Source organism: Lepisma saccharinum, chromosome 3, assembly GCF_977018435.1.
Source record: "Lepisma saccharinum chromosome 3, izLepSacc3.1, whole genome shotgun sequence".
Lineage (NCBI taxonomy): Eukaryota > Metazoa > Arthropoda > Insecta > Zygentoma > Lepismatidae > Lepisma > Lepisma saccharinum.
The window spans coordinates 27,491,050-27,509,881 of NC_139231.1; positions in this window are offsets into that span (position 1 = coordinate 27,491,050).

The window sequence follows — 18,832 nt, forward strand, 5'->3', positions numbered from 1 at the left end:
GAAATGTACCACAGCTTGCAGGCAACTGTGATATTTATGCGATACAAACTAGGGCTGAGCCAATGCCGATGTATCGGTTCGAATTTATTTATCAAGACAACCGATAATTCTCCGGCGTTTTGCTCTTTCGCAGGCTCCACAAAAAATCAGTGCAACACTTTCGCGTAATTTTGAAAATTATGCAAAATTCGAAGTTTATTTTTATTTTGCACCAGTTTTGTTTGAAAGACTGAATTTTGTGATAACATGTAAATTAATATTCTAATCTAATTACCGATATTTTAAAGCAAAAATCTTTGTAAGCTGGTGCATATAATTAGTGTGGATTACTTACAAACTACTATTAATCAATATTTTGAACAACTTCAATTATTACAATATTACAGCATCATTATCGGTGGAATTCGATGAAGAGTATCAACATCGGTATTGGTATTGGCTCAGCCCTAATGAAAGCACGCGCTTGCTTTTGCTAACATATATACATGCTAAACAGATAAGCACTACTCGAAGTACAAAGATGAAACGAGCAAACATCTCCACACTAGACCAACATGACAACCATGGTTGTTAAATGTCCAGGAATTTTAAATAAATTCAATTCCGGTTCAGGAGGTAAAATCAGCAAGCGTAAATGGGTTTTGGAACGTAAAGAATCTTTTTATCTGTAAAATATTTCAATTCGGTCCAGGAACCATTTTACCAGATAAATTTAAATACGAACCAGGAACCTTTTTTCCGGCTCAATATAAATACAACCCAGGAACCTTTTTTCAATTAATCAAAACGCAACTTACATCGAATTTAAATTGTGCGAGAAAAAAGGTTCCAGTCCTGCAGTGGAACCCAATTGAATCAATAAGAATGTTATGGTTCCTGGACCATTAACAACCCTGATGACAACCATCGAATCACCAGACCTCTCTCTACAACGTCCATGCTCAAGGATACAATGCAATCATTTGGAAGAGTTGGCAATTTTAAAAAAAAATGTTGTGTCTACTATGGAGACCGATATGCCAATTCACAAAGTTATTTGTCTACCTAAATATATTGATTATATATTAGGGTGGATCAAATGAAAACGGAACAAGGGGCACAGAATGAAGCCAACAAGGTTGATTTCAAACGTAATCTCCAAAGTTACAAAAGCACTTGTCCCACTGTTTCATTATGCTGTGAATACCCTTCTCGTAGAACTACTTTGGCTGAAATCGAAACCGGTTGTGAACATTGTCCATGACTTCGTTGTCCGACCCTTCAATGCCTTTTTCAACGGACCAAGGATATTGAAGTCGCATGCCGATAGATCAGGGCTATACGGTGTCCACCCAGACGCCGCCAATGTGTTCTTTGTAACAGCTGACGTATGTGGCCGCGCGTTGTCATGCGGCAAACCCACTCCTGAGGATAACAGGCCCGGCCGTTTGGCCTTGATGCTGCTCGGACGATACTACTGCCCGACCGCCTACGTATATCACGTGCTCACGCGCGACTATTTAGGGCGGGCGAGTCAATTATGCAGTAGGGGTTTCCTTCCTTACCTCCCGCTCTACTTCTACACAGGGTTGTCGCCACACACATACATAAATATAACCCAGTACATCCCCTTCTCCGTTTTCATTTGATCCACCATCATATAATCTTGTAACTCTCAATTTATATAATATGTTCAGACCTTTTACCTTCACTAAAACCTATACACCTCTGCATTCTAATTGAAGGAAGATAAAGTTGCCCTTGTAGCTAAAAAGAGAAATTCGCCGATACACTGAAACTTAAACTTACGCTTTAAGAAAGTAATTTCTATCCTAAAAACTAGGATGGACATACCCGATGCATTAAGACTGTGTTTAAAAGGATGCAAAATATACCAAAATTATGGACACCAATGGTCACTGGCGTATTTAAGATGGACCATTAGACTCAAATCCACTCCTCCCCTTTCAACAGTTATTAAATAATTATCGTTAATTTCATTGAATTCACATTGTTTCCTAAAACCTGGAAAAGTTCTCTTAATTTATATTTTGAATTGAAGGCACAATTGCCAGATACAAGAGCAGCAAGAAAAACTAGCACCCTCGAAATGCAATCTTAAATACGCCACTGCCAACGATAAAATAACATTTCAGTACTTACCAAACGCCGTTCAGCAGAACTCAGTCCTAAAATTAAAAAGAAAATATAATTGTAATTCAAACATTGCAGAGATATCATTAACACATGAACAAATCTCGCGTCTGCAGGGTGTCCCTGAAAGTTCCGTTACAATTAAACATAACTATGAAATCACATGACGTAGAACAGTGTGGTTTCCTGCAACATGTTCTAAAGTTCAAAAAGTTTTTTGTACGTCATTGTACCTCAACGTGTGCCCCTCTGCTTGTCCTCAGGATGTCAAGGCGATATTCCACTTCTACCCATACACGCTGCATGCAACATATCAGCATCAACTGTTTGCACAGCTGCAATGTTCCTTCTGCGGAGTTTAACAAGATCTGAGACAGGAGTTTGGTATACACAATTATTGACGTACCCCCAAAGGAAAGACAAATTCAAGGGGGTGGTATCAGGAGAATGTGGGGGCCAGGCGATTGGTCCGTCACGGCCATTTCATCTCGCAGGGTAATAGCTATCCAGAACATCATAAGACCAATGTGGGGGTGATCCATCTTGTTGGGAAATAATGGATGGCTGAAATTCCTCTACTTGGTGGAGTAGGTACTGTCCAAGCATATAGCAGTAAATTTTCCCTGCAATCAGTCCTTCATTAAGAAAAATGGGCCTAAAACAAAAATAATAACAACAACATCAAAACTTTTTGAGCTGTAAATTTTTTTGCAAAAAACCGCGCTGCTCCATATTCTGTGGTTTCAGAGTTATGTTTCATTATAATAATAACGGGACATTAGGGACACCCTGTACTTCTAAATCCACGTGTAGGAAAAACGAAGAAAATGCATTGCAGTGAACAACTAAACAAAATACCACTTCCGTATCATTGTCCATTTAGACTAATCCTCGTTGCTTGGGTATGTCTGAGGTGTAGCTCTTTCCCCAAATCGGTAAGAAATGAGCACACATTAGGGCATTCACTCCGGTTAGTTTGTTGAGTCAAGTCTTCTTTGATATGCAATGTTCAATGTGTACACCACGGGTGACACGGCTCGCATCAACACGATAGTCTAGTTATTGCAACACTCGCATCAACATGGGCCTGTTGATAGTTTCTATCGCTGCAATGATATTGCACCCTTATGGCTGCAATATCATGCGGCATCGCTGAAACGAATACCCTGTCTTTGACCCCACAAAGAGAAGTCAGCCGGTGTAAGGTCCCGTGAACTTGCGGACCAAAACATTGCACTACAGCGCCTTGAATAACGTAGAGTGGAAAACGACCCAAGAAACTGGTTCCCCGAGACGATGACAAGTAGATGGCAGTGCGATCGACCCAGGTGCTAATTTTGTTATGAAAGTAATGCGGCTTAGTTAGTTTTTGGAATATATTGTATAGATTTGTTTCTCTAGAAAGGCGGTAAGTGAATTGATGGAAACAGTTATATTTGTGGAGTGATTTGCACTCACGAAATGGCATTAATTTGGAAAGAAAAGTAAAATAAAATTAATAAATAAATAGCATGCGTAACACAAGAAGAAACATCGTAATGTGATTCCGGACGTCAGGTCTTGGACTGTGTATTAGAGTTTATTTTTCTATGTTATTAGAATATAAATAGTATCCTGAGAGATATTTCATACCGAGGCGACAAACCACAAATGTCGCTTGAAAGCGAGCAGTCGGAAATCAATGCAGCCTTTCGAACCGTAGGGACAAAAGCTCTGACTGCACCGTTTCCTCAAGGAGATTTTACACCAAAGCGACACGCGACAAACGATACGAGGATTTCACACCAAAGCGACACGGGTCATTCGGTCCAAGGCAACTTTCATACCGAAGTGACACATGTTGCTTGGAAAGGAGCCAATCAAGAGCAACATTTCACATCGTAGCGGCATGACGGAAAGCACAGGCCAGCGTTCGGTTGGTGAAATCCTCAAGCGATAAGTGTCGCGTGCCGCTTTGGTGCGCAATCTCACTAAAGCAAGACACTCATTGCATCGCGTATGCGCGAACAACAAACCACGGCAACATGTTGCAAGCTATTGAGGAAATGGCCCAGTTTGAGCGACGCAGAAGCGACAAAGCGACACGTGTGGCTTATCGTGTCGCCTAGATCTGTCGTTGTAATGTGAGGTTTATCGTGTCGCCTATCTGTTGTTCGCAAGCAACGCTTGCTAATAGACTGAAGGCACCATGTCGCTTGTCACTTAGTTGGGAACTCCCCCTGTAGCGCGTCGCTTCGGTCTCAGCACCCTTCCTATAAGGAGCTTTCCGACCGAAGTACAAGTAGCACGCGAATACGCCATATGAACGTGTCGTTTGCTGTTTGGACCCTCATGTGCAATGAATGCTATTTTACAGTCTGGAAGTGTGTGTCACTAGTGTGACAGTGTGAACATCCCGTGTCGCTTGTCCCATTGGTTTGAAAGTTGCCTTACACTCATGTCGATGCCACTAAGAAAGTTTTGTGGGGTTCCCCTTGTCGTTTCATGCAATCATCATTATCATCATCGCCGCGATTAGTTTAAAGCGGAAGAAAAGAGACAGTAAATATCCAAAATACAAATGCTTCAGTGTGTATATCTTTAAAAGAAATGATGATGATGATAATAATAATGAACCTAATTCATACACAAAAATTTAGTTGCCTAGAACATTCCACGCGTATTTTTTCTCCCGTATTATTAACGAAAGTATGACGATAACAGGACGTGGTCGACTGTCTAGAATGTTCGTTAATATCTTCGCGACCACTGTACCAAATATCATAGCAATTATCACATTCATAGAAATGCTTCATGTAAAAGAATCAGACGTTGCAGCGAAAACTCCATTTACTTCCATTATAAGCAGTCGAACACCAAGCACCGGGGTCAACACCAGCGCCTCTAGCGGATCATTTTCGAGTGGAACCAGCCTGAGAGCGCAGAAGCATGCCGTTTTCCACACTACGTTATTCTAGGCGCTGTAATTGCACAAAACACTGTGAGTGATGTGGATGATTTGAGTGTCGCCTAGCGGCAGGGATGTGAACTTTCAGTTTAACAAAACATGTACGCACACACTGTTTGCGTTCCTTGAACGTTGTGAACTAGTTTCATTAACGAAAGTTCAATAGTTTTTTTGTAACCCCTCAATTACTTATGAAACACCCGGTATTGATTCGGTTCTATATTAAATCGCTTTTCTGCCACTTTCGGTTAATCGCTAAGATAAGGATGCGTGATGATATGATGAAATTGATGAACGGTCACTTACAAAAACGCCCATGCCCAGATCTGGATTCTAATCTGGGACCTCTGGTGTAGTAACGCGCTGTGCCCCCGGAGGCTGTCACTAGACATTAAGGATCAAGGAAACAATCTGTATTATGAATTCAGAGCTTGTGAAAAATATACTTGAAATCAATGACAAATACATATTAACCTATTTAAAGGAAAACTAAATGTTGTTAAACACTTAGTCCCATTGTATCATTGAACTTCAAACAATTCTTAGTATTATATGGCCAAGAAAAACATTCTCGGTTAAAAACGAAACAGAAAACAAATTTAAGTTAATTTACATACGAGTGTGGGAAAGAAAGTAGTGTCAGCACAGAACATCAAGAGGGAAGGCATAGATAATCAACCATTCAACTCATTCATTGTTGCCAGTGCAGTGCGTGCAAACGGACGAATACGGAGTTGTCAAACTGGACCTCTCTAAAGCAATGATTTCGAAGAGTGGGCATAGTGCATGGATTAAGATTGAGGTGACGCGTGGCAGAAACGTGATTGAGTGTCATGTGGGTGCATTTGGATGGACGCGCGTTTTTCATTATTATTATTTTTATTTATTATTATTATTATTATTATTATTATTATTATTATTTTCATAGCCATCCACATGGACGAAACGTGAGTTTGATTCTATGAGCCGGAACTGAAACTCCAGTCCAATGCGCCAAAAACCTGTATATGTGAGAATGATGCTGATAGTGGTGTATGATATGGAGGGTGTCAAACTCCACCATGAGGTTTCTACAAGCTAGACTGTAAATACCGAGTACTACCACATGTTGTTGGAACATCATCATCTTTCTGCTGTGAGGAGTAAACGGCGACATTTCCAAACACGTCCTCCTATTGTCCTCCATGACAATGCCCGCCGTCACAAAGCTGCTAGCGTGAAGAAATTACTCACACGGTGGAGAGAGGGGCGGTATTCCAATATGCTCCATATTTCCCCAGCATAAATATTGTTGGGGAATACACTGAGAGAATGTGAAAGTCCGCAGGTTTTGCAATAAAATATTTTGTCGTGAATGGATGTGTTGCCACTACTTTCTATCAAACCCTCGTACATCAAAGACGCTTGCGAGGAGATTGCAATTCTATTATTTTCAATTTTAATTGCCTTACGTTAATGAAGATGAAAATAAATACCTATTCATTTCAAGGAAACAATTTGCACAACGTAACATCCGTTACAATAATTTTATATTTTTTAAACAGAATTTTCAATTATGAAAGAACACTATGAAGATCTTTGTCCCGTCACTGTTTAGAGGATGTGTAAATTACAGGATGTTACTTTATAAGGATTCAGTTCACAGAATTTCTTGATTTTCATGAACCTTATAAAGGCTCGTGGGCCTCCCCGATGGTGAGTGTCAATGTCGTCGCCTTGAAATTAAGGAACCTCGGATTCAATATCCGGTGGAGGCGTATAGTGGTTCGGATCCCACATTCAATGTTCCGACTAGCCTATCTGTGCATCAAGTAGAGTTAAGTGTAAAAACTCGTGTCTCAATTCTGCAACATCCGTCCCTAAGTGTTTTGCTTGATGAGTTTAGTTAAGAAGATGATGTTACCAAATAATGTTCACTAATGAAAACAGATCTGTTTTCCTAACTGTACCTTGATTCTGTTTAGATTTCCATATGTGTTTTACAGTTTTTAACTACATAAGAACGTAACACCCGTTATAGATTAGTCCCAAAATGCAAATCGATTGGACAGTCTGATCAGTAATAATGTAACATATCAAGGCTGCACAGCGAACACAGCTCCAACCCTAAAAGAAACATTCTTAAATATTATTATTATAAGCATTTCATTTCAGAGCAGCCGTAGCTCAGTTGTTAGCCTCTCCGATGACGTAGTGGTAACGTTGTCGCTTCGTAATCAAGGGGTCTCAGGTTCGATACGCGGAGAAGGCACATAGTGGTTCAGATCCCACTTTAAACTATAGGTCCAGTCCCGATTAGCCTTACTGCGCAGGGGTGCCTACGGACGGTTTTGCGGACGCAGGTTGCGTCCAGCCAACTTTTAAAAAGTCGGCCTCCTTGGCGGAGTGGTCAGCATATCGCGCTACAAAGCCAGGGGTCTCTTGTTCGAATCCCGGCAAGGACATGGCTGTTTGTGTTTGTCCGGAATGAGAAAAACTGAGTATTAGTAAAATTTGATATGTGTGAAAGTTTGCGAAAATGGTAAATTACGGGGGATACTACCACATAGGGGTATTCCTTTTTTTTAAAAAAAAGAAACAAAGTTTTTATGATGTCTGACTACCATGCGAAAGACCCGGGTTCGATACCCGGCGGAGGAGAACCGGGATTTTTTCCACCTGCTCAAGTGGCTACGGCGTCCACCCAGCGTCCTATAAAGTGGATACCTGGAGAAAACTCTAAGGGGTATAGGCGGCCAGGGGCGTGGTGCTGATCACATCACCCCCAACTTCGGTCGTGATCAAGAAAGTGTGGGGCCCTAAATCTACACCCCCTATACGCCTTCATGGCATAGTGCAAAGCACAGGCGAGCACTTTACTCTTATTTTCACTTTTGTAAGTATTACATTCTTCACGACCAAACCTATTAAGATTACGGACTGCGTTAGAAGGCGTACGTGCAGCCTCTTACCTGCTTTGTATTCTGTTGCCACTCTAAGTGGAGTATTGTCATGCACCCAGAAATATTATTTTAAGCATCACTTATATTAAGAACATTTATTTCAAAAAGCAGTGTCCTTATATTATGAGTGAAAACATAACAATTTTCACCTTTCATCGTCATCGACGCAATAAACCGTCAGATGTAGGAAACGGACGCAAAATTACCAAAACTGAAGTGCAAAGCATATGCCTTCGCTTTGATATAAACAACATCTGAAATATAAGACTATATCCGTGACCCAGATCGCTGATAATTAAAAATATAAAAAGTCTCAAAAGTCTGGAATCAGAATGAGTTCTATCATTCTCTTCTCTATACAGGTAGATGAATATGATCATTATTACAGAAGAATACATTAAGATAATTCTACTGGTTGTCGCCAGAAATTTGCGACTGACGAGTTCAACCGTTTATATCCTTACAGGTAACCAATCACTCAAGCCGTGTGAGAAAACGTATGAAAAAGTTCCATGCACGTCAAATCTGGAAGCGGTAGGCCATCAAGTGCCACTGACGAACAGATCAGCACTGCAGTTCCAACGTTGAATATTAAATAGACCTAAGAAATCGAATCGCCGCTTGTCCATGCAACAGATGTATCCAAGAGTAGCATCCACCACATACTGAAGTTCCAGAAGTTATGACGACAACCATGAGAGGCGCATAGAATTATGACAATAGCTGGCCTCTAGATATGTTAGGCAGATGAAACACCCCCTTCTCAAGTACTGTTTGGGTCATTCCATGTCAAATCAACCGACAAAAAATATTTTTGAACCTTTAGGATTCAGATTTTTTTAGATTTTTGGTTTATACATTGTACCTATCAAGAAGACAAAAACTGCCAAATTTCAGATTTTTTCGGCTCTTAGTTTTTGAGTTATTGACTTTCAAAAAAGCAAAGATCGCAAAATTTGACGACATTTTGAAATCTTTAAGCAGCTGTAGATCAAAAACTATTTGACATAGAGAGCTTAAATTGGTGTCATTCTCTTCTGCTTTTAATGAGTTGTAATTTGGAATAAACATGACTGTGATATTTGAATTTTGTAATTTTTAAAACAGTTTAAAACTTTTTTTGAAAATCTCAAAGACACCATTTTTAATTTATTTTTTTAAATATATGTTTTGAAGACATCAATTGACTATTAGGGTGAAAAATTTCATAATGGGACTGCAATGGATTCTTATGGAAATTATTTTTTTTGTATTGTAACGTGTGCGAAATTTGCAAAATTTGTTGACTTCCATGTTAAAACTACAAGTAGAAGCTGAGTGGTTGATGTTGAAGTCTTCATATTAGTCTATTTTATAATTTTTGGACTACAAATAACATGAAAATACCGAAAAATTATAACTTTTAATATCAGGTAAGCAAATTGAGAAATGTACGAGGGGAAGTCGTTAAATAACAGGAATATTATTCTAAACTTCATGGAGATTTATGCACAACGAAAATTTGTGTTTCGGCACACAAAAATGTTCCTTAGCAACACGCCATAAAGGTGGGAAATACTGTAGTTAAAGTAGTGGAACATATTCTACTTAACATCGTTCTTAGTTGTTGCTACACGGTGCTTGCTTCTGGACATGTGGTTATTTATTCTATGGTCTATACATCTTTTTCATTACATGTACCACATAACTATGTATTCCTAAATATCACATATTTTACGTTTTGTATCATATTTATCATGAACTAAAATATACCGCAAGGATTGAACTTTATTTGTTAAGTTCGGTATTGCTGCTACAACCATTTTTCGTCGTCTTCTTCTTCTAAGAGAACAAAACCCAAACAAGCCTAACTTAACCACCACATGTTATTACCACACCCGAAAATCAGCCAATGGTAATGCATAAAACAGTTGTAGCAGCAATTACTACCATTTGCTAAATTCTTTGTCCAAATATTTCGCCATACCATGTTCAACGCCCTGTTGGGAGTTTGTTGCTCTACTTGCGTCAGCTGTGTATTTAGGTCAAGTTCATGATGATACAAGTAGTTGACTTGCTATTTTTTAGTTTTGTATCGTACTTCCTGTTCCCAGTCGATAAATACATTCTACAATTGTTGTTAAAAGGCAAGAATAGTTCTTTGGCATAGCTTCCGTGTTCATGGGCAAGGTCAAAGGAATTGTTTCCAGTATTGATCAAAGCATTTTAGGTGTGTAGCTATCTGGGTGTTTGAATGTATACTAGTGCCTGGTTATTACACGTGTTGAACAAGACCGTTGCTTTTCACTCCATGTGCGTCAGGATTAGGCCACATGACATTCTATGTTGCCCTGCTGTGTGATTATGTGATGAATGACTCTGATTATCTGACCTTTGCCTAAAAAGAAGTAACTAGTAGCCCCCATCCCGGGCCCGTAACCATGGTTAAACGGTTTTGTGTGCAATGACGTGTTAGCGGTAAAGTGTGAAAAAAGCTATCTCATTAATGTCACTTCTATTTCTATACTGTGTGCGCTTTTATGAGGAACATGAGTTCAACCAATACGCAGCCAGTGCTATTGCGCTCAGTGTTTCTTTTAGGCACCTTTCCGGGCCCGGTCGAAATTGTACAACAAAACAAAAGTATAAAACCTTTCTGCTACCGTTGTTTCCCTCGCATCGGACCGCATTACTTTGTGTGGCGAATATTTTTGCCTTTTTATTTCCCTCTGTATATAACAACGCCCACACTTGTCCAATCTTACAGAAGAAGCAGAATAAAACTGGCAACCGCACTAGCCATCAAACGGAGTTAGGTATAATGTTCAGAGTTGTTGAGGATAAGGTCCCCGTGAAAAAGTTTTTGTCAATAGTCAAAATTCCTAATGGAAGGGCGGAAACTATTGCAAATACTATTGACGAAGAGCTTGCTGGTCTTGATTTAACATACGATGATATTGTTGCTTTCGGCTTTGATGGTGCCTCAAATATGGCTGGGAATGTTGGAAGTGTGAGAAAGAAGCTTTCGGAAAAGGCTCACAAAGAGATTCTGTATATGCACTGTAGAGCGCACATTTTGTCCCTTGCAGCGGCTTTCTGTAGGAATAAAAACCAAAAAGGAAAAATATTTTTTCATGTTTTGAAAGACATTTACAAGCTGTTTAGCAAGTCACCTAAAAAGGAAAATATTTTGCACGATATTCAGGCAATAATCAATGACCCAGTTATCAAGATTCCAGAATGTATTGAAGTCAGATGGTTATCGCACTACAGAATAGTCAACGCTGTCTCCAGAAGCTTGAAGTCAATTTTAATGGCTTGTGAGCATATCCACAATAAAGGGGCGGATCTTGCATCACTGTCAGGAGGCATCTTGCTGTATATCAGAAATGAAAGTTTCATTATTACCTGCAAAGTGATTAATGAAATCCTCAATGCGCTTTCTATCCTCAGCAACGCTTTGCAAAAGAAGGATTTGAGTCTGGCCAAAGTCATCCCTCTAATTACTTCAACCAAATTGCATTTGCAGGATATTGCATATCAGTATGAAAACATCAAAAGTGATCTGCAAAAAAAGTATTCGGACCGAACTGAAGAATATCGGATCTGAAGCGCAACTGGTTGCTGATGAAGATGCTCGGAACACTTTCTGTGGGATGAAGGAATGCGTGGAAAGTGTAATTTGAAGAAATGGAAAACAGGTTCAACGATCAACCTATTGATACCATCAGATTTGCAAGTCAATTTGAAACCTCTCAGTCAGTAGTAGATTTGCAAGACATCGAAGTCAAAAGGTTTTTGCTCATTTTCCCAGGTGGAAGGCGTTCTTGCTGGCCTCAAGTCCTAAATATTTTGTTAAGTCGATGTCCGATAATGGAATATATACAGAAGCTGACAATCCATTGTTGAAAATCTTAGAAGCTGACGTGGGATATTGCGAGTTGAAAAAACTCTGTGAAGTTCTTCTAACCATTCCCGTAACGACAGCCAGCGTAGAAAGGTCTTTCAGTGCTATAAATAGGATACTAACTAGGACAAGAAGTAGAATGCTACCAGGAACTTTAATGCATTGCATGATAATAAGCATTGAGGGACCTAATATTCCAACCGATGATTTTCTGGAGAAAACAGTAGATTTATGTGCCACGAAGAAAGTTCGCAGGATAAGATTGCTGTAAAATCTTCATGCCATGTTAAGTTTTGCATGATGTGTTCTATTGAGTTTAATAATTGTAATATTTTTCCTGGTTCACCATTGTGGAATTTGTTCTGGATGATAAAATGTAAAAGTAGGTGATGTTTTGTAATTTACTATTGTAACGGTAATTGCACAAGATAATATTTGTAAATGTTAGACAACAGGCTAATAAATAGAAATAGAGACATATAAAAAGAATAATCTATGTCTTTCCACATTGAATTACTAAGTATACTTAGGTCACTGCATTCTACTTTATTTTTGTTACTGTACGTCATTTCCCACCTGTAACGCTCAGCGTCAAGTTCATTGACGACCACTGGTAATTCTCAATGTTAAACGCAGATATGTTGTATTTCGCAGATTAGATTCATAACGCCCTCCCAGTTCTCTGGAATGCCCCCCTCCCCCCGGAGCAAATTTTCTGAAAGAAACACTGATTGCGCTGTTGCCAAACTAACTGCTAGTGGAAGGGAAAGACAGAGACAGTATGATGAACACTTACATCACACGTTTTAGCAGTAACTTCTCGACTCTGAGATAACACTGTTTCAGCATGCACTTCTTCCGACGCCAATATCTTGAAGGAAGAATACACTTTAGAAATAATATTTCTTCCTTGTAAATGTATTATTTTACCCTTGGTGCCTGTCCTCTGGGGCTAGGTTTCGAACACATGGAACACACACTATTGCAAAACAATCGAACATAACGGTTGTGTCGAATCCTCTCATAATTGTAATTTGTGGAGTACATACGATTAAAAGATACGCGAATAATTTTTACACCGCCCTTGCTACGAAAACACTGAACTCAAACTGACCCAGACTCGAAATGTTCGATTGATTGATTTGCTTTATTTTACTTAGCAATTTTGGCTAATTTGCAAAGATGTGGATGAGTGATGACATGATGAAATTGATGAATGGACACTCACAAACATCCATGCCCAGGCCGGGATTCGGACTCGGAACCCCTGGCGTCGTAACGCGATGTGCTAACCACTTCGCCACGGGGGCCGGTTCGCAATGTTCGAGAACGCCCACGACAATGAATATTGATATGAATTTAATATCCATTGTTTTACCAAGACACATCAAATCAGCTGTGTCAACACGGTGGCAAAGGAAAAAAAACAGACGGAAGGAAAATGAAAGGGTCATTGAGTGCGTGTTGAGATGTGTTGTTCCCCAGTGTTTATTCAAGAAACGATAACTCCGGATGTAAGATAAAGTTTCCCGTGCATATTGCACCGTACCAGGAAGGCACATTTTGGGGATGTGGCGGTATGGCCCCACATATTTTCTCGATCTCGGCCATTTTCGAGGTGATGTGATCAGCACAACGCTCCAGCTGCCTTTACCCGGTAGCCTTCAGGTTCCCATTTGAGGCTGGGTGAGCCCCAAAGCCGGTTTATGCGGGGACAAGATCGGAAAAATTGCGACCTTAGATCACCCCCACCCCCCTCCCAGGACGGAAATTTGTGGGACTTGCACATTCCGGTTCAAAATGTCTTACCCCATCTTATGATGAACCTTAAAGTGGCAAGTTTTATTAAAACTTCTTGCGCGCCGCAGTTTCCTAACTGTACAACGTTTCACTCCTGCCATTGGCTGGCTAGTCACCACTCACGGACAGGCTCTGTGTGTTCCCGCCCGATATCGCTTCTAAAACCGTACGCCGTATAGCTACTGTATGTTTTAATGCATCCATTACATCTATTTTTGAATCTTTCTATCATAATTTTATGTTCACTCAAACAATATTGCTCCTCCAGTAATTTTCTACTCTTTCACCTGGTGCTGCCATCTATGTTTATCTCCCGTAAACTCCTTTGTTTCGCCCATAACGCGCTTTTCAGCTTCGGCACTCGACCAGTTCGCATGTTATTGCAAGAACTTACAATTTCTGCCGCTACCCACTAATGGCGTTGATATCTGACTGTTCTGGTTCTACGGCGATGCTTCTCAAGAAGGTGAACTTTACGATTGAAAGCAAGGGCGCCCGCAGAGGGGGGGACACTTGACAAGAAATCTGGCAAGAAATCATATAATTTGAATGGTAAAATTATAGCGTGAAAAATGAACGAAGGTTGCCATGGAAAATACGAGAAAAGTGGTCTCTGATATAGATATGCTTCATGAAAAGTTTTTGAACTGGAGCAAAAGTATAACCCTCAACTCTGAGCACTGCTACCACCTTGAGAAAAAATCCTACGGGCGGCCTTGATTCAAAGGCTTGTAATTTAAGGAAGCTTTCCCCCTAGAAAACAAGTCTCGTGAAAAACGTTATTTTTTCCATTTTTCTTTTTTTACGTGAAAACTAAAATAAATGTTATTCCGTTTCCAAATAATTCATGGCCTCCCCGATGGAGCAGGGGTAGCGTTGTTGCCTTGTAATCAAGGGGTCCCGGGTTCGATACCCGGTGGAGGCACAAGTGGTTCGGAACCCACTTTAAACTGTAGGTCCAGTCCCGATTAGCCTTACTGTGCATAAAGTGGACTTAAAACAACAAATCAACAACAACAAATAATTAAAAATAAAGCATTGCCACAATATCGAATCGTTGTTCGTCCCCTCAACGAAAAGAGTATTGGAAAATAATTGTATGAATGAGTTTGAATATGAATTTAGGACTTCACACATTCTCGATTTAGGACATAATGGAAGTAATGTCATCAGCACCACGCTCCGGCCGCATTTGCTCACTCAGGGCTTCCCTTATTAACCACTTATGTGAAGTTGGTTGACACCCAGAAACATAGATGGAACACTCCAGACCACACAGGAAATCCTCCACGTGGTAGTTTTAAGATCTAGTGACCGGACCACCGTTGTTCCATCTTCCTTAATTAATATATTCGAAATTCACAGTACAGCTAAATAATTATCTTTATTTATTTTATTTTATTTTAAAGAATTGCAGAAGATGAACGGCAACAATTTTTCAAGTTTTTTTTTAAAAAAATCTATGAAAACACGGGTAATTGTTGCTTAGCCAACTTCCAGCGGCAAAGTTGCGTATAAATATTCGAAGTACATTTTGGAATAAATCCCAGGTTAAAGAGAGAATAATTCATTCATGATAAAAGCATAAAGTTTGCAGCGTTTCGCCGTTACTTTGGAAATTACAATACTATTTCTAAATAGCTTATATTTATCTTGTATGTATTATCCTGTTGAATTCTAACAACTTCCGCAATTTTATGGAGGGAAACTAACTACTCCACTCCTTACAGTGCAGGAAATTATATTTGTTTCTCGTTTTAAGAAAGAGGCACTTGGAGTATGGCGTCCGATCGCCCCACGGGAGACCAGGGTTCGATTCACGGGACGGGAGGGATTTCTTAAGAGTGCTCCATAACAAGCTTTAGGTCCACGAAGCCCTCGTCTTAATGAGGCACGTCCCCTTTATGCGTTCATCACACAGTGCAATGCACACTTCTACCTTTTGCCCTTTTCGAAAAGCAATCATAGTTAAAATTACTTTTTACGCATCTGACTTTAAGGAACTACGGGAACAAGCCCCTTCCAAAACAGAAACTGTGGAATGGCTGGCCAAGTTAATAATCCTTATGATAAAAGCTCAGACTGCAATACCAACAAGGATAAAACTGGCGTCAATCCATCATGTAAGGAACGCCGCAGATAATTACACTACCGACCTCCGTGGCGGAGTGGTTAGTGCAACGCAGGGGCCCGGGTTCGAATCCCAGCCTGAGCATGGGTATTCTTTGTGAGTGTTCATTCATCAATTTCATCTTCATCTTCGCGTATAGCCAAAAATAGCAGAAGAACGACGCTAAATAACAAAATTCAGAAACAAATCACGTTAAAATAATTACCCTGACTATGATATCAGGTATAAAAACTCCGTTGCTCTTGTGTAGCGAGAAAAGTAAGTCGAGAAGAAAATATCCCCTTTCCCCTGCCGTTACACAAGCCATCACATTATGGGACAGGCTTTTAAACCAGAAAAGAGTTATTCATGTACCAACTCAACATTAAAAGAGCTCTCTAATCAACATATAACATATATAATTTCTCTTAAGAAGAATGGAGACATCTTGGACGCTCTCTCAACTCAAGAGTGATATCTCCATTCATGAAATCCAATTAATTCAAGCCCGACCCTGTGGCCAAGTGGTTAGCACATCGCGCTGCGACGCCAAGGGTCCCGGGTTCGAATCCTGGTCGGGCTTGGTTGTTTGTGAATGTCCATTCATCAATTTCATCATTTCATCACTCATCCCCATCTTCGCAAATTAGCCAAGAGGCACAAAACGCGAAGTAAAATAAACTAAATCAAATCAAAAATCAAATCAATTAATTCAAAACCAGAAGTTTTGTATATAACAATATTCTCTTCGCAAATAGTGTTAGCGTAGTCGCCTTATAATCAAGGGGTACAGAATTCGATACCCTGTGGAGACACATAGTGGTTCGGATACCACTTTAAACTGCAGGTTCAGTCTGTGCATAAAGTGGACTTAAAAATAAATTCAACCAATCAATCTTTTCGCAATGAGTGGTAAGAACTCCAGGAAATTCTTGATCAGTGAAGAATCCAGTTATCCCTTTCAAGATATAAGCCTACATATGTTTCTGAAAGCCTATGTTTTCTTGATTGATTGAATTAAAATTTTTGGGTGCGTCGGCACAAAAAGGGGTTTAAAAAACCCTGAAGAAAGGTTAAAATATGCAGGTTGTAAATTGCTCTGGTTTATTCTGTTATAAAACTTTCTCTCTTAACATTCCCTTTATTCTTCTTTACTTCACTACTTTCTACTTTTTTACTGCGGATCTCACCTGTTCATATTGTAGATGGCTAGGGATGCGGGTGCAGAGCGTTTACCTCCTGGTATATTTTACATCCGGTTTCCTCCATCTCCTGGAATGCTCAGACAATTCCACAGGAAACGGAGGTTGCAAAGTACAGCGGAACTGGCTACTATTTAAGCGAAGGGTGCCTTGTCACCAGGCTTTATTTCAGTTGGAATTAGTTGGTGGATCATTGATAGTAGCAGTCAGTGCCGCCGCCAGGGGGAAAAAGGTAAGTACTGGCGCATCCCTCAGCCACCAACTCTTCTCCTACTCGTATTTGTTTGTCCAGTAAACACTAAACACCATATGTCCTTTTCTCATTTCTCCCGAACTAAGTGCTCAATGGATAATGGTAAAGTAGACGATTTAAGTGGTGGAGGCTTGGCTTTTCGGTTTTAAACTCTTTTTTTGTCTATTGGCATCAACACCCCCCCCCCCCCACCAAAATTGGCATGTCTATTTCCATTTGCCAAGCAATGAGTGAGTGTTCAATAGTAAATAACAAAAATCAAATAATGCAGGGCATATACAAAAGAATGGTGCAGTTTCAAAAGTTAATATACATTTGATTTCTGACCTTACACGGACACAACATACACCGTCGGTAACTGTCCAAATTTCTTATGCGTTAATTACAATCCTTCAATGTGTGGACCCTGGGTCACACGGTAATCAAATCATCACAGACTCAGTTCAGCATGTCCGCTTTAATGGCCTGCAGTGCATGAGTTATCCTATCATGAAGTTCATGGATGGACATGGGCAATGAAGATACATGAATGCTCCCTTTAACAACTCCATCCTTTCCAAAGAATGAAACTACATGGTGTAAGATCAGGCGAAAGAGGTGGCCAAGAGAGAAGGTTGTTTGCAACATGTCCAATCCACTGTGAAAGAACACCATTGAGACGTACTCGTATGTTCCTGTAAAAATGTGGAGGGGAGGGGAGCTCCGAAAGCCTTTTCCGATTGCGAAATCCATCTTGGAAACTTGCCCCCTTGGCCTCACAGTAAGCATGAGAATCGAACGTTTGGTAGCGCATAAGAAACTTGCACTGTTGCCTACGCTGACGGTGTATGTTGTACTCGTGTAAGGTGAAAAATATTATTTTTTATTAACTTTTGAAACCGCGCCATTCTTTTCTGTATGTCCTGTATAAGATAATGCATGGAGCCCCAACCTTTAACCCTATATGGCTTATCATGGCACGAGAAAGTGAACAGAGAAGAGTTTTCCTGTTCCAGGACTTGTGCGTGTATTTGTAATTGCTCTCTAACTTAATTAATCTTTGTCTTTGTGATAACCCAAAAAGGTAAAAAGGCAAAGTAAAATAACAATGAATGTACAAGCAGGATGTAAAGTAATGGAAAAAATACTTCCCCCCATGAAACCTTAACACTAGTAGTATTATGGGGAAGTATTTCTTTCAACGACTGTACGTACATCGGCGACAGATTTCTTACACAGGTCAAGTCACAAGATGTTTCATATTTTGGTGGAAATAACTAAATATTTATTTAGATATTTATCACATTTTTACTACATATAAATCCGTTCCCTGGTAATAAAACTGAAAACTATTAGTCACTTGCTTCATTTTTGCTTGCTTCGACCACAACCACACATCCACAGAAATATAAATGGGGTGTCCCTTTCAGATGAAGATCTTGAGGCTTGCCTTTTCGGTCTCACTTCAACAACGCAACGTCCTACGCCAAACATGAAATGCATTTAATAAGTCATTACGTAATATGACATTAAGAGAATGCACCCCTTCACATCCCCCCAGCGCAGCCCCCGAATATATC